This window comes from Eucyclogobius newberryi, unplaced genomic scaffold, assembly GCF_026437365.1.
Source record: "Eucyclogobius newberryi isolate DKJ021-1_F unplaced genomic scaffold, fEucNew1.0.hap1 SCAF_1, whole genome shotgun sequence".
Taxonomy (NCBI): Eukaryota; Metazoa; Chordata; class Actinopteri; order Gobiiformes; family Gobiidae; genus Eucyclogobius; species Eucyclogobius newberryi.
The window spans coordinates 10,460,212-10,483,347 of record NW_027315723.1 but is presented as its reverse complement, the minus strand read 5'-3'; positions in this window follow the sequence as shown (position 1 = coordinate 10,483,347).

Sequence of the window (23,136 nt, the reverse complement as noted above, 5' to 3'; positions counted from 1 at the left end):
ATGTAAAAGGACACATTTTGATTTACTTGAAAATCTTAAAGGAGGACAGTGCTTATAGCTCTCTTGCATCTGGGACAGAGGTGACATCTGGAGAATGCCCCTGGAATGACACCACCCACATCTAAATCTAATGGGATCTACCGTCTCCAGAACCAGCCCTGAAGAAGCTTCCTGGTTTGTCCTGCTGTTTGTTTTTTCTCATAATAAATTTCATTAATTTTACATATTTTGTTTATTGTAAAACACAATATTGATCTAAAATGGCTTGATAATAGAACTAGGTCCAGTGACTTTTTGTTCAAGACTGCTGGACTGATAAGCCCTGCCTCTTCATACACATTTCATCGTAATAAGCAGCATTTTTTTTATTTTTGAAAAGTGGTTATGTGGACCTTACATTTACAACTAAAAGCTTGCATTTTAGAAATAATTGCAACTAAGTACAAGGATGTGGGCGGGGATAGGGGGTAGGTCATAACAGGGATTTTTGGAGCACTTGAACCTCAGTTTCAGGAAAATACAGGATTACTCCAACCTGCAGGAATCAATAAAAATAGAACCCTGAGTAAACTAATGATGAGGAAACATCATTGTGACGAGGTTAAAAGCTCATTAAGGTTGATTTGGCAGAGTATGTCCCCTCTAAGCCCACCAAAATGAATAGCTGATGTAGAGGTACTTATAATATAGTAATTGGCTGTTTTGGCACACATTTAACTCTCCTCTCTTTCAAGTCTCTATCAGATGCTCAATATTTACAACACAAAACAATGCGAAAAAAATAAATAAATGTACAAATTAATTCCATCACACCCCCCCGTCCCTGTTGCTCGGATGGTTTGACAAATTGCCCGCGATCCCCCTGAGTCACATGACCTCATCTGTGTCAGCACAGCAACCACTCAGACGGACCAGCCTGCAAACAAAGTGACAAGCTGGGAATGTCATCTCTTATGGAGCGTCCATCCGACTCCGGCTCTGGCATTTGGCTGTGTACATTTAGATGGGTGTGCACGGGTGTGAAACGAGACAACCGTCAGGAACACAAGAGCGCGCATGTGCGGCTGCGACCTCTGCCACCTAACGTTCAACTAGCATAAAAAATGTCTCCTCGAAATGTTGACATTTGGAGAGGGCGGAGGCTAAGGCTTTTCCATATGCATCATATTATCTATCATATATCACTCGAACGTCTTTAAAACTAGAATTTTATTGCTTCTACTTTCCTGCTTACTTTTGAAATCAGATGAGATCAGACATGATATTGCCTCCTCAAAACACTTATGTCAACTAAACATACACTTAAGCATTTGCAAGGATTTTCTCAGTGATTTTCTCAAAGAATGGTAAAAATGAGTAGTGATGTTGTGTGAGTATGAATCCCCAACCTTATGTGTGACAAGAACTTCAGATATATTCACATTTTGATGATAATTAATATGTACTTATGGCATAAAAGAAACTAATTAAATGGAAATTAGTGATTTTAACAGAATGAAAGCTTATAGAAGATTCCATTTCATTTAACAAGAACATTATGTTCAGCCAACTTATCACAAACGAGAGATAAATTATTTGGAAGTGTGACGATTAAGGAAAGAAAGTGATTTTTGAAAGACCTTGCATTTGCCTCAAGCTCCAAGCCTTTTAACTCTGTGAAACACTATTATGATATTTTATTACAAGTATAGCTGCTATAGGCACACTCTTAACAAACATGCATGAACCAGCCATGACATTTTGGTCCACTAGACTAGTCATTATTGAATTATAATATAGAACACATCAATGGATATAGGATACATACATACATAGTGCACGTTTTTCTCTTTTAAGTGGCCATATTATATAAGCAATTTAACTGCAGAAATGCAATGAAAGTGTGGTGAGGATTTATGATGAGTAGCTTTGTGGTTAGAGTACTCATCTACCAACCTGAGCTCCAGAGGTTCTCAGTAGGGCTGAGGTCAGGAGAGGATGGGGGCCACACCATGATTCACCATGATACTTAAGAGTGTGTTTTTTTTTTAAACTTCCTATAATCTGTCCTTTCCTCCTGTTCTAATGCGTTGTAACAACGAAATTTCCCCTTGTGTGGATATTAAAGGATTATCTTATCTTATCTATCTTATCTTATCTCACTTCTTGAGCATGAGATGGTGCATTGTCATTCATGAAGATGATTTTGTTAAGGAAAGCTCAGTTCTCTTTGTACCATAGAAGAAAGTAGTCAGTCAGCAAGTCCACACACTTTATAGAGGTCATTTTCACACCTTCTGGGACCCTAAAGGAGCCGATCAGCTCGCTCCCCATGATTCCGGACCAAAACATGACTCTGACTCCTTGCTGATGTCGCAGACTTGTTGGGACATTGTGGCCGTCCACCAACCATCCGTGAACAAGACTGTTTGTCTTCATGTATTTCTGGGTTCACTGGACTCCAGAGGAACCAACAGCTTGAAATACCTGTTTGTTGCTTTGTATTTGTACTGCATTTTAGCAGCTGCTCTCTTAAACCAATGTATTTGTCTAGCAGACGCCTTCCTCATTGTGCCTTTATCTGCACAAATCTGTATGTGCTCTGAATCAGCTACAAATCTCTTAATAGTAATTTGATCAAGCTTATGTTTTTGTTAAATATCTAAGGTTTTCATACCTTTTCCAAGAGTTTCAACTATTTCACACTTTTTTGCTCTAGAGATCCTTTTTTTTCCCATATTGCTTGATAATGGTGATCTGCTTAATAATGTGGAATGTTCTTCTTAAGTTCTGAGATTGATTTCACTGACCCAAAGATCCCTGAGACACAATACATACCATCCATGAGTTTCACTGGAAAACAGACAAAAATGACCAAAATGACCAAATGATTAGTAAATAATATCTAATTTATTCAGGAATATTCTTCATCTTAAGGTCGACTGCAGTGATTCACAAAAATATGTTTAGTAATTCCATGTTCCATGTAAACTAGACACAACTTCCGGATTCTCCTCAGCTTTTTCTGCATTTATTCCACTTCTCTGTGCCTCTACTCCGCGCTTTCATATCTCTTTATGTAATGCGTTGGGTGTGAATAGTGCATTTAGCACTGCAAATATAATATTTTGGGTATTGGCACAAGTGCCATGTTTTGCTAAGTTATTATTAATGGAAATAAGGCATTTTTTTTACCAGATCAAGTCGGCGACTGGTGAGGAACAATTATTTTCTGCCATTTCATTCACACCTGAGAAAGCATTATCTTTTGTTCTCTCTTGTCCAATCACCAGTTTATTTTATGTAACGATCTGGGCGAAATTAAAATGGAGTGATTTCTGATTGCTCAGAAGAGATGACCTCGTAAACAGAATTAGTCAAACTTGTGAGAATTATGCAAAATACAACTCCAAGTATGTTTTACATAAATGGACTTTAGAACATGGTTAAACATCGAAAAAGTTAATTTTGCATGATAAGGGTAATAATTAAGCTTTCATTTTAACAACTAAAATGAACAAGGGGACAATTTTTGCAAGGGCCAAAGGGTTCTTTTTTTGTCTGCAATTTATGTTTTTGGCTCAATCGCAGCACACATATAGGAGCTCCAACAACATATTAACTGCTAAACTTTAAAAAGGAACAATTACAGGTCTGTATTTTCATCTTAACATGACCAATAATATAGTACTCAGTTCAATTTTTTCCCAATTTAATTTATTTATGAGGACATGTCAAACAGTTTGCCCATAATAAACTTGCTCCATTGTACAAAGCCATTAGCTGATGACATAATGCTTCAGAATGCTTCATCGCCTATTATGGTGATTAACTGGCCCTAAGTAAACGTTAACCTTTGACCTGTGACTATGGCCAAAGCCATCTGATTCATATGTGGCAGACAGGGTAAAGTCCTCTCTGTGAACTCTGTGTGATCCACCCTTTGTGACGTCAGCCTGCATTGATTTAATGGAGCATGGCCAACTATATATGTTTCGATTTTAATGTGCTGGGGGAAATAAGTGTTTTGTACAACGCTAGCTAGCAGTTCTAGAAAGGGAGAATGAACTCGGTGGCCAAAGTCTAATGAGGTTTGCATGTTTATGACACTTTCAGTTGGTATGCCAGTTGTGGGGGAAACAAGATTCTTCCTCTTCTTCTTCTGCTTGCGCTCTTCTAGTAAAGTCTAAAGTCACATTCTAACCCTAGTTCTAACGCTACAGTTGTCAAATCTCCAAAGTTAACATCACCCATATGGAGTAGTGGAGAGGATTTCTGGTTCTCATCCTTACAGCCTGGGTTTGTTTCCCGGTATTGGAAGGCCCTTCAGCATCATATAAGCATTTTAGGCAAGAGCCTAGGACTGTTATAGTGGCTGAAATGCGTTCACTCATCAACTGTGATGCCGCTGTTTGCTACCTGTGATTTCAAAATGATGTCAACAAGCAAAAAGGGGGTTAATTCCACAAAGTTAACAGGGCAGAACGTTCGGTCTTTTAGACTGATTCCCGGAGGATTAGTTCTCTTGGGCAAAAAAGTGCTCTCTTTCTCCCTCTAAGAGAGATTTCTTTCTCTTTCCCTCAATTTCTCTGTCTCCCTCTCCTTCTCTTTCTCTCTATCCTTGTTTTCATATTTTAGGGTAAAACACATACTTTGAAGACGGTGGCGATAATGTCACACTTTATGGATACCAACCGCCATAAAACACCAAAGAACAAGTTGTCGTCTTGGGCATATTGTTACCATAGCTTAGATTGTGGCAAACATGAAGCTTATTCACATGTATTATTCACAGTAACTTGCTATTACCATTTGCTAACACATCAAATCAAATCAAATCAAATCAATTTATTTTTGTAAGGCCCAAAATCACAACAACAGTTGCCTCTGAGGGCCACAGGGAGAAATGAATCAACAATGTCTGTGGTGGCGATGGAGTCAGACAATGTCTGTGGTGGCGATGAAGTCAGACAATGTCTGTGGTGGCGATGAAGTCAGACAATGTCTGTGGTGGCGATGAAGTCAGACAATGTCTGTGGTGGCGATGAAGTCAGACAATGTCTGTGGTGGCGATGAAGTCAGACAATGTCTGTGGTGGCGAGGGACGATGTCCCAGGGTCCTCTGTCCTTAGACTCTCCTTCTCGGCCAGGAAAAACTACAAAAAAAACCTCGACACATCAGATCATTCCGGGTGTTGGCCTTGAAATAGATGACTAATAAAGCCAAAAGTTAAAGAGGCCGAGAGGTTAAGGCAGGGATGTCAAACTCCTTTTGGGCCGTGGGCCAGATTCCAATGCTCAGGGTGGGTCGGGGGCTTAACATAACCTAAGGATTTTTTGGTCCATAGGCTTTATTAAACAGGACAGCTTTTTGCCGTGAAATGGGGATGAGAGAGAAGGGAGGATATACAGCAAACTGTCAAGAGTCAGGATTTAAACTCACAACACTGCGGCCGGTTGCACATAGAGCCTGGCATGTTTGCTGCCTTAACCACTCGACCACCGGGCAGCACAGCTTAATCTTATTCTTACATTTTTACAAACAAATGAACAGAATACAACACAACACAACACACAACTAACTAAGTGTGCAAAACAAAATAGTAACTCAAGTAGACATAAAAAAAAACAAAACATAAATAACAACAAATCACGGCAGTCCAAAATCTGTCAAATTTGTCCATTTCCAAATGAATTCCGAATGTAATTTTTTCCATTCGTCTGTTGCGTGTAATGATGTCAGTCCAGTCCTTGATCGTTGGTGAGGTTTGTGTCATCTATTTCTTTGTGCCTTTTTTCCTGCTGCCAATGGTTCATTCCAATTGTACATTCCTCCTATTTTTTAACAATAAAATAAAAACAATCAGAGATAAATTAGATGAAATTACCCCGGCTATTAGCCCTGAACTAGCCCAAGCTGTAAATCTAACGTCCCATATAAATCCACCTGTAAACCTAGAAAGGTTCACAGCTGCTGATCAAGCAGAGATAACTTCAGCCATTATGTCCTCTAAAAGCTCATCTTGTGTCCTAGACCCCATTCCAAGCAGACTCCTCAAAGACATTCTTCCCCTAATTATAGACCCTATTCTTAATATAATAAATACTTCACTCCAAAGTGGCTATGTTCCACAGTCCTTCAAACATGCAGTCATTAAACCTCTTCTGAAAAAGCCTAATCTAGATCCCGACCTATTGGTAAACTACAGACCTATTTCAAATCTTCCCTTCGTCTCTAAAATCCTTGAAAAAGTTGTAGTAAAACAGCTTTGTCGCCACCTGCAGGACAATAACTTATTTGAAGTTTTCCAGTCAGGGTTCAGAGCCCACCACAGCACTGAAACTGCACTAGTTAAAGTCACAAATGATTTGTTATTAGCCGCTGACGATGGACTGGTCTCAATCCTGGTTCTGTTGGACCTCAGCGCAGCGTTTGACACCATCGACCACAACATTCTACTGCAGAGGTTAGAATGTGATGTAGGTGTTGGAGGAACAGCCCTCAGCTGGTTTAAATCCTATCTATCTGATAGGTTCCAATTTGTTAATGTAAACCAGAGCTCCTCACCAAGCTCTAAAGTAATTTACGGTGTGCCACAGGGTTCGGTACTCGGTCCAATTCTGTTTACTCTTTATATGCTACCATTAGGCAACATTATTAGAAAGCATGGCATTAACTTCCACTGCTATGCAGATGACACTCAGCTGTATTTATCAATGAAACCTGATCAGAGCGATCAAGTAGACAGACTTAGTGCTTGTGTGAAGGAGATAAAAACCTGGATGACACTAAACTACCTGCTTCTTAACCCTGAAAAAACCGAGGTCATTGTGCTTGGCCCTAAGCATCTACGAGACGCTCTATCTGAGCAGATAGTCACACTGGACAATGTCAGTGTAGCCTCCAGTTCTACTGTAAGAAACCTTGGAGTCTTATTTGACCAGGAGCTCTCATTTAAAGCTCATATAAATCAAGCTTGTAAAACAGCCTATTTCCATTTGCGCAACATCGCCAAAATCAGAAGAATCCTGCCTAAAAGTGATGCTGAAAAACTTATCCATGCATTTGTAACGACTAGATTAGACTACTGTAACTCCCTGCTTGCAGCGTGTCCTAAAAGCTCCATAAAAAGCTTTCAACTGGTTCAAAATGCAGCAGCAAGATTACTAACAGGAACAAAAAGAAGAGAGCACATTACGCCAGTGCTGAAGTCTCTTCACTGGCTCCCCGTCGAGTCTAGAATCAAATTCAAAATTCTACTCTTGACCTACAAAGCCATAAATGACATGGCCCCATCCTACCTCAAAGATGCTATAGAACCATATCATCCAAACAGAGCTCTTCGCTCTCAGAATGCTGGCCTTCTGGTGGTGCCAAGAGTCTCTAAAAGTACTGTAGGAGGTAGAGCGTTTAGCTACCAAGCTCCTGTGTTATGGAATCAGCTCCCGACCCATGTTAAATATGCTGACACAGTCTCTTCATTTAAGTCCAGGCTTAAAACGTTCCTCTTCGAAATCGCTTATGGTCAGAGTAGTTAGGAACAGAAAGATAAACCCACAGCTTCAGCTACGCTGCCCTAGGAGTAACTATGCTGGGGAAAGTATGGCAGCTTGAGCACTATCCGCTTCTTCTTCTGACTACTTATGCTATCAAACAATATTTATTTTTTGATTCCACTTGCAAACTGTTCACCGCCTTCTTTTCTTTCTCTCACTCCTGAGGACCTGTGGACCCAGATGCCCCTCCCCTGGTGAAGTGGTCCCTGCCCTGTGTGGACGGTCCCTCATCTGCCTGAAGAGTGGCTCCAGTTCGCCTCAGTCGGTCCCTCATCTGCCTGAAGAGTGGGTCCAGCTCGCCTCCGACGGTCCCTCGTCTGCCTGAAGAGTGGGTCCAGCTCGCCTCCGACGGTCCCTCTTCTGCCTGAAGAGTGGGTCCAGCTCGACTCAGACGGTCCCTCTTCTGCCTGAAGAGTGGGTCCAGCTCGACTCAGACGGTCCCTCATCTGCCTGAAGAGTGGGTCCAGTTCGCCTCAGTCGGTCCCTCATCTGCCTGAAGAGTGGGTCCAGTTCGCCTCAGTCGGTCCCTCATCTGCCTGAAGAGTGGGTCCAGCTCCAGTCTCCTTGTGTCCGTCTGTCCGTCTGTGAGAGTCGGATCTCTCCTTCACTGGAACTCCTCCAGGTTTCTACGCTTTTTTCCCAAAGAGGTTTTTTTGTAGTTTTTCCTGGCCGAGAAGGAGAGTCTAAGGACAGAGGACCCTGGGACATCGTCCCTCGCCACCACAGACATTGTTGATTCATTTCTCCCTGTGGCCCTCAGAGGCAACTGTTGTTGTGATTTTGGGCCTTACAAAAATAAATTGATTTGATTTGATTTGATGTGTATTGTTTCCATGGTTGGGGTTTTGAGGCCCAAATACATAGTTCCAAAATTGAGAGGGATGTCAAAAACAGTCTCCAGCACATTGTTCATTTCAGTCCAATATTGCTGAGTGATAGAACAGTCCAATAACACGTGATAGTGTGATTTTGTCGTTCACCATTGAGAAGTACATATATTTTCCCATTCTTCGTCAATCGAATTAAAATGACCCTCTCTTTCCCATTTATTTTTAATATAATTAGTAAAGTGGCTGCCTGAATCATCAATACATTTATATAATTTTGATATTATTCCCCTTGGAAGCTCCGATTTATACGTTTTAACAAATAATTCTATCAATGAATTATGTCGTCATTGCTTTGTTTAATTTGTTGGTTGTAATAATTCCTTATTGGTGAATACTCACCAAGCCAAAGGATTCCGTCCACATATTTACATTTTCATGTGATTTTGTTTTACACTCTGGGGAAAAACTTTTATGGCTTTTGTTATCAATACCTAAGTTTGTATGTTTTGATTAGCTCTTTCCATGTTGTAAGCATAGAGGCACAACATTACTCCCATACCTTTCCATTGAGCTTCATGTTCTGGGTCACACCAGTACAGCAACACTCTGATTTGAGCTGAAATAAAGTAATTTTTCAGACAAGGCAAACCCTAGCCTTCTTTTCCGTTTGATAGCTGTAGCGTTTTGATCCGGATATATGGCTAGCTCGCCTCACAGCAAGAAGGCCACAGGTTTGACTCCCTGTCTGGGTGAGTTTCCTGACCAAGTCTAACACAAAGATCTGCATGCAGCGACCAATGCTCCAGAGGAGATGCCTCAGGCAGCATTGAAGGACGGGTCAAATGCAGAGGAAAAATTTCCCTACGGGGACAATCTAGAGTACCTTAACCGTGTTTGTATTGATTTTACCATTGATAATTTTCAAACAATGTATAAACACAAGTACAGAAACAAGAAACAGATGAAAAGAGCTGGATATACTACCTCCCCAGTCTACCACGCCCCCCAGCCGGCTTCTTCATGTATTTTTCCATTTCCCCAAAAATCCAATATTTCATTGCTCGTCGCAATAACCAGAAGTCTGTAAACTATAAAAAAATTCATATAGTGAATAAAATGAGTGCATTTTGATTGTATTCACTCAGCGTCCAGCTCTTCAGTCACATTAATGTGGACACAGGATTCTGTCAGAGCTCACAGCAGCTTCACATTGACCTGTGTTTTTAACCGTAGCTCTTGATCTGTCTACGTTTGCACTAGTTTGGATGTTTTCCTTACAGATTTGTCATCACTGAAGTGTTTTGTTGTTGTTAGCGTCACATTAGCGGCACTTTCAGTACAGCTCTGACATCCCAAAAATCGTCTCCCATCTTCCACAAGTATTCCAGCAGCATGGCATCGCTGAGCAGCGCGGGGAAGGGGCGACTGCTGCAAAGGACTTGTAATTTTTAGCGATAGAAAAATGCTATATATCTATCAGAAATGATGACAAACTAGAAATGTTTTGTGGGACAAATGAAAAAGTCTGGGGGGGCGGATATGGCCCTCGGGCTGCATCTTGGAGCCTTAAAGAGTAACTAAATACCGTTAACGTTTGTTAAAAAAAAGAATATATATAAATTAAAACTCTTTCTCACCCTCCGCGGGTGGTCTATATTTCTCCCCCTTCAAGCTTGGGTCCTCTACCAGAGGCCTGGGATCTTGAGGGTTATATATATATATATATATATATATATATATATATATATATATATATATATATATGCATTGTCCTCTTTGGATTCAACTGTGGCCACTACATTTGAATTTCGTGCGGTTGGACCTGCGGCTACTACTGAATCATAAGCTTGGTCACTATGTCACGACTGAGCGACTGTGAGCCACGCCACTGTGTCTGATGTAATGCGTAAGAGCGGAGGGGGGAGGGGGCCGAGCGAGCGGAGCTGTCACTGCCTAGGCAGCTATGGCTTTTTGGGCCAAACGAAGGCACTGTCTTGAGCCAGCGACCTGTCCACGCCCTGTTCAGACCCTCTGAGTGCCGCAATGCTCCGTTGGGTCTGAAGAAGAGGGGAAAGAGGTTATCCAAGCGCAAATGTCCACTACTATCCAGTAAATCAGACTGCGCCGTGTTTCCCTCTGTCGGCAGCAGCTGTCAATCACCGCGCTATAGCCCGCCTCCTTACTTTCTCCTCTCACCCCTGCCCACAAGGAGCATTTTTCATATTTTCTTTCGGCTGAAGAAAGCTCTGCCACGGGAGTTTAGTTACACTTTAACCCTTAAGAGCAGAACACAGGATCATTCTGCAAAGTTAACAGTGCAAAATCACAGAACAATATTGGTAAATTGACCAATCTGTTACATCCCCCAAATGGTCTAGCACAGTGGCCACTAACCACTAACTTGTTTTGTTTATATGAAATGTAATGTTTGGTGTACAAGTTACTATGGATAAAAACGACCAGTCAGTCACACACGGAGGTCGACACTAGGGCAAGTGAACCACGCGCTAGAATCAGTGCGAGTACAGTTTCAGCTTCCCCACAAGTGGAGATAAACACCAATTTACTGATTATATGTCAATTTTTCTACTGTCAAAACTTGCATTGCTTTGTTTTGCAAGGTGCTGCCGCCTAAACCCCTCGACCACTGAGCAGCACTCAGTATCTTTTCAATTCAAAACTTCATGGAACACCATAATATTTGCATAGTAATGTAATATTTCGATTAAGCTTTTGCAGATGCTTATTCGACCATTCAATCAATAATTTCCAATAAAATGTAGATCTATCTTTGCTGGCTTCCTGTTGAAATAAATCAAGCGAGAAAACTTGCACAAAAAAAATACCTGCTATGCTTGTACTTGTCAAACTCTTCCAGTGTCAAAAGCGGCCTGTAGCGAAGAGTGCCCCAGCTTCCCAGTGTGAAGTAGGCCAGTAGCGTCTTGCTGCGTGGAATATATGATGTATTGGCTATGCAGAAGGGAACATGTGCCGTGCCGATAACAAGAATGTAAGGGCCTGGGTCTGCTAGCTTCTTTTATGATGTATTGGAAATGCAAATGAACACATGCTTGGGCCCAGGTAAGCAGATGGTATAGAGAGGAGATGAAGATATTTACCAAAATTACACCTCGGAGGAATCAGAGAGAGTATTTCCGTGCGTGGAGAATTTGCATCTATCTTTAAAGGCCTGTCGAAGAAGGAGTCGCGTAGCTGGTTTTATCTGAGACAGCTCAAAAGGAATTGTCATCTTGCATATCAATGGCTAGTGATGTTAGCTGCTATAATAATGTGCACTTGCAAAAAAATTTCTTATGAAAGTCTGCTTTGCAACTATGGACCGTCGGCGGGTTCATACCAGAGCAATTCATTTAAAGACAAATTAGACACACTTAGATGATCAACCATTGACTATTGCAACAACTATGGGCCTTGGGCAGAGTTAAACCAGGGTTATAAATTCAAATAGATAATATTTTATACAATGTATGGTACTGGAGTGGGGGTGCTTCTATAGCAATGTAACGGACCAAGAAGGAGATGTAGTTGTACCAGAGGTAAAACGAGTAGTCACATTGCAGATGATGTATTGTGTATTTTTACTTAGTACTTAGGATTGAACTATAACATAAGTACATCATGATCTTACATTTTATTGTAAAACGGCTAAGTGTTAGAACCAGGCCCATTGACTTCCTGGTAAAAATGGCAGAACTGACTTCGTAGTACGCCTCATTTATATGTTTTTTTGTTTAAAGTGGTTATGTGACATTTTAGAATCCTTTAATTTTCATATAATCAAAACTAAGTATAGGGATGTGGGCAGGGATGGGTTAAAAAAAGGACATTTCTGAATACTTAATACAATACAGGATTACGCAAACATGCAGGAATCAATCAAAACAGAACTATGTGTAAACTAATTATGGGACGAATGCTTTTAAAGATGTATTTAGTTACAGAATACAGAATAACTGCATTCAAATAAATGTTGTAATTTATTCCATTACATGGTCTAATCAGAGTACTGAATTCTGAATACTTAGAATATTTTCACATAGTTTTTTTTTACAGTTTGTTAGGTATTCAAATTAGAGAAGGAAAAATTGCACATGCTTTCACTATAAGAGCTGCGTTTTCTATTTTTATCACCATTCATTGACGTTTGAAGCCTGCATTTTATCATCAAATACCACAATGTATTCCGTTGATTTTAGAAAAGTAAATGTATTCTGAAGACCAACAAAGGAAAGAGTAACTGAACCAGAATACGGTACCGCCACAAAATGAGTATTTTGGTACATGTATTCAGTTACTTCCCAAAACTGATGAGGAAACACTGTTGTAACAAGCTTATTCAAGTTTAACTTGCATATCTACCAAGTGTTTGTAGAAATGTTTGTCCTAAGCACTAGTAATAGTAGAAGGAATTGCAATTGTAATTGTCAAGTAGGACCAGTAGAAGTATGTGTGGTAGTACCAGTTTTAATAGTAGTAGCACAAACAGTAACATTAGTAGGGGTTGAAGCAGCAGCAATAAGTCAATCAAATAAGAAACATTTTTGGAAGTACTTTGAGTCATGGCGTGTATTCAGTTCTGCTGCTCCAGGTTTGATTTCCATAATGCAAGAGGAAGATTCAATTGCATTAGAGAAACTGTATTTAATTAGGAGGAAAGTTTTTTAATCAGCCACCTAACAAGCAGCGAGCCCTGTATTAACCCACTAGTTCTGATATGAGTGTAGAGGGAGGGAAATTAAACATGTAAAACGGTCTATTCAATCGAACGCTGAAGGGTTCAACCGAATCTACATGGACTTAACCAGGACTGGATTTGTTACTCTGGAGTTTTGCAAAATATATTTTATTAATTGCTGATGTAAAATGAATGTCCAGCATAATAAAATACACATCATATCTATATAAACTCCATACTATACTGTGACTGCTGTGGGCAATGTGTTTTACTCAGGGACACAAACACTTTACACATTTATACTGCCCAAATCTTGCAGATTAAATGATAGTTGTAATAGTAATAGCAGCAGTAAAATTAGCAGGGTTCTGTAGTTGTAGTACACATTTAATTTGACTCGGTTGTTCTGTTCCATTTGTATGTTTGCAGTACTGTATGTGTATTTTTGGCCAGATCACTACTACTTGGAGGTAATGTAAGGTCAATGGCAATGTAAAATTCATGCATCTACATTTCAAGTCAGCTGCCCCGTGGTGAGCTAAAGGCTGATGTTTTAAGCAGATATTAAAGGTTTTGAAGGTTTTCAAATGGGTAAATATTTACCAAACATTTAAAAAAAAAAAATTGGGGTATGATTAAAACACACACACGGCAGGGAAGTAAAAAAAAAATATGAAAATGCAATGCATTTGACAGTAACAAACATATCCTTTCTGCGTGCGCAAAGTCATTGTCATTATTGCTAAAGATTAAAATGTTCTGTAGGATTATTAGGCTAATTACAATGGCAGTAACATGATAAAATGTGGAAAAAGTGAGGAGCTATGAATACATTCCAGTATGTGCATTTTTGAACCACTTGCAATAAATTACAAAACTTCCCTTGAAAACAATCCTATTGTGAATTTAAGTACAGACTATGCCAAAGGTACAACCTGTTAACTGACTAATTTATGACTTTTGATGCAGTCACTTCCTGGTATGGTGAATCATATAACCTTCACGTTCCAAACCCAGTTGACTTGTGGGATATCATCAGGAGACACGTCCGTGGCCGCCATCATCAAAATGCCAAATGACGTCTCCTCGCTAGTAGAGGTCACCGCTTGTCAAAGATATCATTCATTCCATTCTAGTCACATGACTCGTCCCCATAGCTCACCTTTATCCTGGCGTGTCTGTCATACTTTGATCACAGGTAGAGCAGACATGACGAAGGTGCCAAGAATACATTATGAGACTGATGCAATGTGTGCAGGGCCAAGCGTTGAAAATAGCCTTAGGAACAAAAGCCTTGGGAACCAGCGACAAGGTTTGGTATGATACATTTGTATGCATGTTGTCTAGCTATGTAACTTTTCTGGTGGAGGGGTGACTACCTGCATGTGTCCATGGAGATGTTATTGCTTGCCTAAAATGTAATTTGAAGTACTTAAAAGCAACATTTATGAACATATATTATTAATATCGCAAACAGTTCTCATGGTTGAGGTCAGGGCATGTCCACGCTAACCAAAACTGAGAATTTTAGACAATACAAATAATTATCAAATGCATTGTGCAAAGATACCTCCCATTCATCTGGCAATCATGCATCTACAAAGTGAGTAATTTAGGGACCAATGTCAAGGTGGCTGTTACCCAGAAGCCTTTGCATCACCATTAAGAGCCCAAGCACACCTCTTCCATCTCTGCCATATGGAGATCAGGGGTCAGGGTCCAATAAAGATCTACGTGATGTGGCGTATCAGCCCGAGAGGGAGAAGTCTCAGCCCCAACGAGGATATTGCATTATTCTCCTTCTTTAGATGTGAATCTGAACCAGAGATAAGAAACCTGGTACGGGACAGGGACCATGGGACCATAGGAAGGCCAGTGCCAACAAGCTGGCACGAAAAAAGTTCAGGACACTATCGCACTGGCCAAGTGATACACATTGAATAGAAATTGCATTAGTCAAATTTAAGTCAATTAGAGAAAAATGGCTGACATGTGGTTGCATTCCTTTTTTTTCTTCTCTTGCCACTATCTCTATCTACGCCAAATTTGGTGATTTTTTTCCATTTCCCCATCTTGCAATGCAAAGAGAGGCCCAAGTTTTTGTTGTGGGCCAATTTTCCAGACTTTTTGTCAGGTAAAAAATAAGGGGGTTGGTCCTGAGAAGAATATTGCAGTGCATTCGTTCAATTACAGGCATTTTTATTGCCAAAAAAATACTGGCTTTGTGGAGTCGCTCCCTTGTCTCCATGGCGATAGGTAATTTTCATAACATTTTGTGCACCATCCCAAAAAACACAACAACACTTTATTGGAGGATTGAAGGTACTGGACCCTCCACCTAAGAACTTAAGACTGAAGATTAAGATAATTATGTTTATTCATCTCAAATAGCTTTTACACAGACGCCCCCCAATTGAACCAACCTCAAGTTTATTCTGTAACGCTGCATATGTTCAAAGAGAATATATAGCTTTTTCCCCATTCAACTGAAAATTACAAGCATGCAATTTATTTAATCGATGTAAGTCTTGGCTGAATCCTCCACACAGTTCAATACGAAAAAACGAAACAAAAAACATTCCACTCTTTGTTGGCTTCTGAGCACCAGGCCAAGCGAGATTTTTCAGTCGTTATTGAAAGACATCCATTACAGTCTTGCTGTGCTTGGCCTAATGTAAACAAATTAATTATCCAACCCACTTAACCGTGGTTTATTATGAGCGAGCAAGCCATAATTGTGTTTCTGATCACTACAGATAAATTCCTACGTACAATGGCCGTGTTACCTCTCCTCCTCCCTGTCAAAACCTTTCATTTCAAAGCTTTGCGGAAAAAAAAGGATATTACACATTTCTAGCGCTCCAGCTAATGACAATAGGGTTAAGGAAGTGAGTTGAAGAAATGAGGTTGTGTTTGAAAAAGCTTCTTAAATCACAGAGTTTAATTCTACCTGCTAAATTGTGCCGTGAAGTCGTTTTAGCACTTGGAAGAAGAATGCCAGTGGAATTGCAATTTGAAACCATAAAAGGTGGATATTAAGAGTATTTTGCATACGTTTCTAGCGCAGTAAATGAGTCGTGTATGTGTCAGCTTTTAGAACATTTGTTGACACTTAATACATTCTTTAGATATAGGAAGGTTTAATATGTAACAAGCAGAAAAAGTAAATGAGCTTGTCCAAAGAAATGGGAAAGGCAAATCAAGTCACGCTTGATATTCAAATCCAAATAAAGGTACGAATGAGGAAAATACGCATTAAACTAATTTCAACATTTCAGGGTAAAGTAGAACTCATACCAAGAGATTATAACTGCTTTGTATTTTAGCAACAAAAGACTGCATTTAATCTTAAACAAGAGCCGTTGCCAAACATCAGTTAGCGGACGACACCACCCTCATTGGGCTCATCTGGGACGGGATGTGTCCGCCTACAGGAGGGAGGTGGACCGGCTGGTGTCCTGGTGCAGCGGTAATAACCTGGAGCTCAACACCCAGAAAACAGTGGAGATGGTCGTGGACTTCAGGAAAGGCAAATATATTTCAGAAGAATTGATATATTTAATATCCGGTAGCTATTCATTGTCCATTTGTATTCATTGTTCAATGTTTGATGTTTGTGTTGCACCGAGCCGCCAGGACAAGTTCCTATGTTCGTGAACCCTGTTCATTGACAAATGGCATTAAACCTTGTTCTGATTCTGATTCTGATTCTGACATTTGGTCTGGTCAGTCAGTCCCTAAATTGACAAATGGATATTTAACTTAAAATGTATGCAGTTTTCTAATCAAGATGTGCTTATATGGATAGTTTTGACACATTGTACAGTAAATAAAAGTGAATAAATCATCTTTAGTTGGGGCATCCTTTATCTACACACTGTACAAAGTTACTCACACCCCTTCACACCAAAGTTATTCCAAAAGCATAAAATGAAACCCACAGGAATCCCAACATTTAAATCACACATCCTCTCCCACACGCGCCTCAACTGCACCAGCCAAATCTGTTCCCACCATCACGCTTCTATTCCTGTCATTGCCATAACCATAAACACAGCTTTGCCTTGTCACACGTGACAAACTGTTGCATCCATCGTGGGCCGTTCTGATGTCACCCACTTTTTGTGTCACCCGCGACTCGTAAGTGCTTGTTGTGGGCGAGCGTAAGATACAAAGGCATCAGAGTATTTAATTTTTACAGTGCTGGCAAAAGAACTATTAAGGAGACAAATTGTGACTTAGCTACCAGTGTCGCCGCAAATACGTGCCATGGTTGTTATTTTGTAGCAGAAAATATTGACATGTGAAGATGCTACATGTGTTTTCATGTGTATGTGTGTGTATGCTAATTTATACTGACTACATAACAAAAGTAATCATTGGTTGAATGTTAAATGAGTTCACAGTGTTTGAATCTTAAGTTACTTGGTAAGAAAATAGCACTTTATATTTGAAGAGAAAATAGCTTACAAAGAAACAGTCAAATCAGAGTTATTTGTAGTTAGAGAGATTCAGCAGTGTGCTGAATTAGAGAGATTCAGCAGTGTGCACCATCTGTGTGAATAAACACTGTGTTTGCAGGCAGAAAATGTCTCTAACTTGCATGTCAAAAGCATCCAAATATGAATAGATAATTACTGTTAACTTTAAATGCTGGATTATACATCAGATATAAAGTTAAATGGGACATGTTAACATACATCAACTTAAATGACCTTGTTACAATGATGTTTCCTTATCATTACGTAATTTAAAGATGTATTTTGATTGATTTATGTACGTTTGTGTAATCCAGAATTATAATGGAACTGAGGCTCAAGTGCTCTAGAAATGATTATTTTCACCTACTTCCTTATTTCCGCCCACATCTTTCTAATTAGTTGCAATTGTGTGAAGTGGTGAAGTGGTTCTAAAATGTCACACTGCCACTATTGAAAAATAAATGTAAATAACTGGGAAATGTCACGATTAAGAGGCAGGGCTTAAAAATTCTGAAGTTTTGATTGATTGATTGATTGATTTGTTTTGAGCTTACAGCATAGTGTAGGGCACAATTATTACATGTTTGGATACCCCTACCAACATAAAGGTACGCAAACAAGGTCATATGAAATAGCACATATACATTTGAATGTACACCATGAGTCCTTGATTCAAGTCAATGAGAAAAATACTAATAAAAGACAATTCTAGCTCAAAATGGTCACGTCAATGGATTTGGTGCTATAACTAAGCCATTTTAGATCAATGAACACAACTTTGATACTATATATGATATGATATAGTTCGATATAAATGAGTATATTATTATATTAAGTATCTGAAAAGTCCTTTAAGTCAGTTCTGATTTCAAGTTGACAAGAAAATGTAGAGGAAAACTGTGAGCTGGAGGACAGAAAACAAAAAATCAAAAATCCTGGACAGCCAATCTACTAAAGACATTAAAATCAAATTGAAAAAATAGGGTAATTTTGTTTTAACAGAGGAGGAGATTTGATAACACCATGTCAAAGTACTGATCACTCACATGGAGGGGCAGGATGTTGGAGAGAGAACATCATTATCATGTGTTCTGGGAGTGTCCTGCACACACATATTTGACTGAAATGAACAAGGCAATGCAGACTGTTTTTGACACCGCCATCCCACTCAATTTCAGAACTACCGTACTTTTCGGGCTATACAGTGCGCTCAGGATGTTTACAAAAATAGAACTTGTCCAAATACTGACAATAAACCGCAGGTGCCCACATTGTAAAATGAGATAGCTACATTTAAATAATCGTGGTAGTGATGAACGGCGCACCCGCGGTCCGCTGCGCTGCGTTACTAATTAGACTAATTTCTAAGTGAATAGGAGATGAATTGTAACAAACAAATCACAGGTGTCCCTAGTGTCGATCGGAATCTTTTAAGTCTTAAAAACACAGTGGTTAGTTCAACAGGTAGAGCATTAAGTTAGTACACAGGGGACCAGGGTTTGAATCCTACAGTGGCTTCACTTTATCCAGGTAGATCAAAACATATTTAAATGTTTTAAAAGCAAAAACAAGAGCAGAGGGTCACTCTCCTCTGCGCCGTTCCCATCTCTGAGTGGATGGTTGTTCTCTTTACCAGTTTCATTGGTTATTTTTGTTGAACTGGTGTATGTAGAAAGTGGGCGGGAATGTAGAAAGTGCGGAGTGTTTACATGCGATCTGACCATGGAGCTGACAATAAGGCCTTTTCTACATCATTTAACTGAGGTTTTGCAAAAAGTGAAGGGCATAAATAAGAGCAGATCGACTTGAAAAAAGAGACATTCAAAACATGCTGAAAAAGAAAGTTTATCTAACGTAGAAGAGACAATAACAGCACATGATCGTTCAAACCATGAATTCATTGTGGTTGTAGCAGAGGCTCAGAGGTTTAGTCATCTACAAAGGTAAAGCAGAGAAACTACAGGACAAACAGCTCATTGGGGCAAGTGTCTGCTAAAGGTAAGACTGACTTTTACTTTCTAAAAAAAATAAACTAAAATCATATCAGAAGGTGCAGTGCAAAAAGCACAAAATGGTCAGATCATTTATAGGTCATAAAGTAAGAGACTGTTTCGTCATAGATAAACATTGGTCAGGCTAGCTCAGTCGGTAGAGCATGATACTCTGGACTGCAGTGTCATGAGTTTGAGCCCTGTTGGTTTTGTTACTGTTTGTTTCAGAATACCAAGATGTATAATTTGCAAATATGTAAATGCACTAAATACACTATATTTACACAGAAATATGCTCCATGGTAGTGACGCACATGTTGTCTTTTGACTCATGAGTCAGTTCTGCCAAGTTTCATTTCAATGCAGCATGTTGAATTGCAGTGTATCACATGTCCACGCTCTGCATTTCTTTGTATTCTGCCGCGTCTAGATTCACTTCCTCATTAAACAAATTTCCCCATGAATATGAGTTTGTTGATTGTAATAAAACACAAAACGTTTTGAAGCTTAAACCATAGAAAACATGATGTGTCCCTTGGACAGTGTTTCCATCTTTTTCTACAGCGGGTCAAACGCTTGTGCTTCCTGTTAGATTGCCCCGTGGTGGCCGTTTGCCGGTAAAGTCTATAAATTAGACGCACTGTTAAAATGGCCGCAGGGTTCAAAGCGTGGGAAAAAAGGAGCGGCTTAAAGTCTGAAAAGTACGTTATGTATTTGGGCCTCCAAACGCCTGTCATGGACCACATCAATGAATACCTTTGGAACATACTTATGGCGGCTGGGGAAAACCATCACAAAAAAATTGGATAACACAAACTGCACTGACCATTAAGGACTGGACCGACACCATAACTGAAATGAGGCAAATGTTTTTAAAAAATCACATACAGACTAAATTTGGCAATTGACATATTTGACAAAAACTGGACTAAATAGCACTCTTATTTTGGATCTTAACCTTTCTTTACTTTGGATGCTTGGATGCTAGGATGTTTGTTTGGAAAAATAAAAAAAGAGGGGGGAAAACACATATACACCTACATGCAAAAATAGTCACAATAAATTCAACAATTTTGAAATTATATAACTATCCAGTTTGAGGAAGTTAAGAATCCCTGTGTTTACAACATGGAAGGAGCTGATCAAAACATACAAACAAATGTTAAAACATGGACTGTATAAAATAACCACGACGAATAGCTTTGAAATGTTAAAATAATCCAAGACTTTAATAGGTATTTAGAAAAAATAAATTATTATAATCAAGAAATTAAACAACCCTCTGACTAATGTTTATCAAGGATTATAAATTTGAACTTTTAATGGGAATAAGATAAGATAAGATATTCCTTTATTGTCCCACATGGGGAAATTTCATTGATGCAACGCAGGAAGATACAGAGGTAGATACAGAAGAACAGATCACTTATAGGAAGTCTGAAAAACACTTTCAGTAGAAGATCTCCTATAAACAAAAACTCCCATAGACAAAACCTCCCATTTCCCAACAAGATATAAAGAGATAGGAGAAGATATAAATAAATAAATAAATACATGAATACCATTGCGTGTGATCATGACAGTAATTGTCACAACGGCACATGGATTGCACATGAATGTCACATAATTGCACATGAATCATGACAGTAATTGCACATATGACGGAATTGCACATGGTTAGATCAGTATTGCGAGTGTTCAGGACTAACAGTGTTTGTTATAAAGTCTGACAGCAGCAGGAAGGAAAGACCTGCGAAACCTTTCCATCACACAGCGAGGGTGGATCAGTCTCTCACTGAAGCTGCTCTCCAGAGAGGACAGAGTGTCCTGCAGGGGGTGAGACTCATGGTCCAGCATAGATGTGAATCTAGCCAGGACCCTTCTGTCCCCCACCTCCTGCACCGAGTCCAGAGCACAGCCCAGGACGGAGCTTTGTCCAGCCTCCTCCTCTCCCTCTCTGTGATGCTGCTGCTCCAGCAGGCCACACCGTACAGGAGGGCTGATGCCACCACAGAGTCATAGAAGGTGTTCAGGAGTGGCCCTGTCACTCCAAAAGACCTGAGTCTCCTCAGGAGGTAGAGCCGACTCTGGCTCTTCCTGTACAGTGCGTCTGTGTTATGAGTCCAGTCCAGTTTGTGATTCAGATGAACACCCAGATACTTGTATGAGTCCACTCTCTCAATGTCCCGTCCCTGGATGTTCACTGGTGAGGGGGCAGTGGGGTGACGTCTGCGGAAATCCACCACCATCTCCTTGGTCTTCCCCGCGTTGATGAGGAGGTGGTTCCGCTGACACCAGTCCACAAAGTCCTGCGCCAGTCCTCTGTACTCCGCGTCATCGTCGTCCGTGATGAGTCCGATGATGGCAGAGTCGTCAGAGAACTTCTGCAGGACACTGCTGTCCGTGTCGTGTCTGAAGTCTGCAGGGTAAAGGGTGAAAAGAAAGGGCGCGAGGACAGTGCCCTGGGGCGCCCCCACACTGCTTTGTGTGGGGGCGTCATAATATCTAAATGATATCAATGCATTACTAATCTGGACAACTACTAAATATATTAAAAGCAAATGGCAAAGAGAAGGTAATCTTGTTTTGAAAGAGCAGGAAAATGCGTCTCATCTTATTCACAAAGAAATGCTAACTGCTGGAGAAGCTGTGACACCAGGAGGCAAACACTATCAGCCATTGTCCTGTCCACAATGCACTGCAGACTGTTTTTAACATTGCCCTTAACTTAACTTTAGGTCTATGTATTTGGGCCTCAAAGCTCCTGCCATGGACACAATTAACGGATAATATTGGAACGGCTGACAAAAAAGTAATATTCAGACTTAATTTGGACATGGAGAAATTTGATCAACTGTGGACTCAAAGGGACGTATCGACCTTTTCATGATTGTGTTTCTTTTGTTGATGTATTTTTGTAAGCTAAAATGCTAAATTTCTTTAAAAAGTATGAACTGTTTAAAATCAATTGTATTCCTGTAGCATTTTTTCAAAACACAGATTTTTTTTTGGTTTCTTCTGAACTAGGATTTGATTGTCCGAGTCCGACCCAAAGTCCGCATGAACACTGATGAATGATATGTCTCATACAAGGCATGTGTGTGTGGTGTAGTGTGTTAGAGTGTTGGAGTGTAGGCGTTGGCATGGACAGTTTGATTGACAGCTAACTTTACTGGAGTTAGCTTGTATTTATTAGATTTTGGCCGACCGCTCTCATCCACTGCGGTTAACATGTGACCCACAACAGCTGGCCAACAGTGATGCCAACGTTTTCTGACATTGTATTTATGTATTTCCTGATGCTGATGTTCTATCCAGTTTGGTAATATATCCATCAAAAAATGAAATAATGAAACTCATTTTTAGCACAGTTAAAAAAAAAAGGAAATTTGTGTCCTTTTGGTTCTCTACTTCACCCCTTCTTCGCAATCATTTGACATAAATTTTCACTTGTATGAAAGTCGCATGAATAATTGATATGGTAATATAGCAAGTGAAATGTATGCCCAGTTCAGTAAAAGCATTGAATATTAAATTCTCTATCCATTTTTTGTCCGATTTGTGCATGAATTATTAAGCTTTAATGTTTTAGTAAATGTATT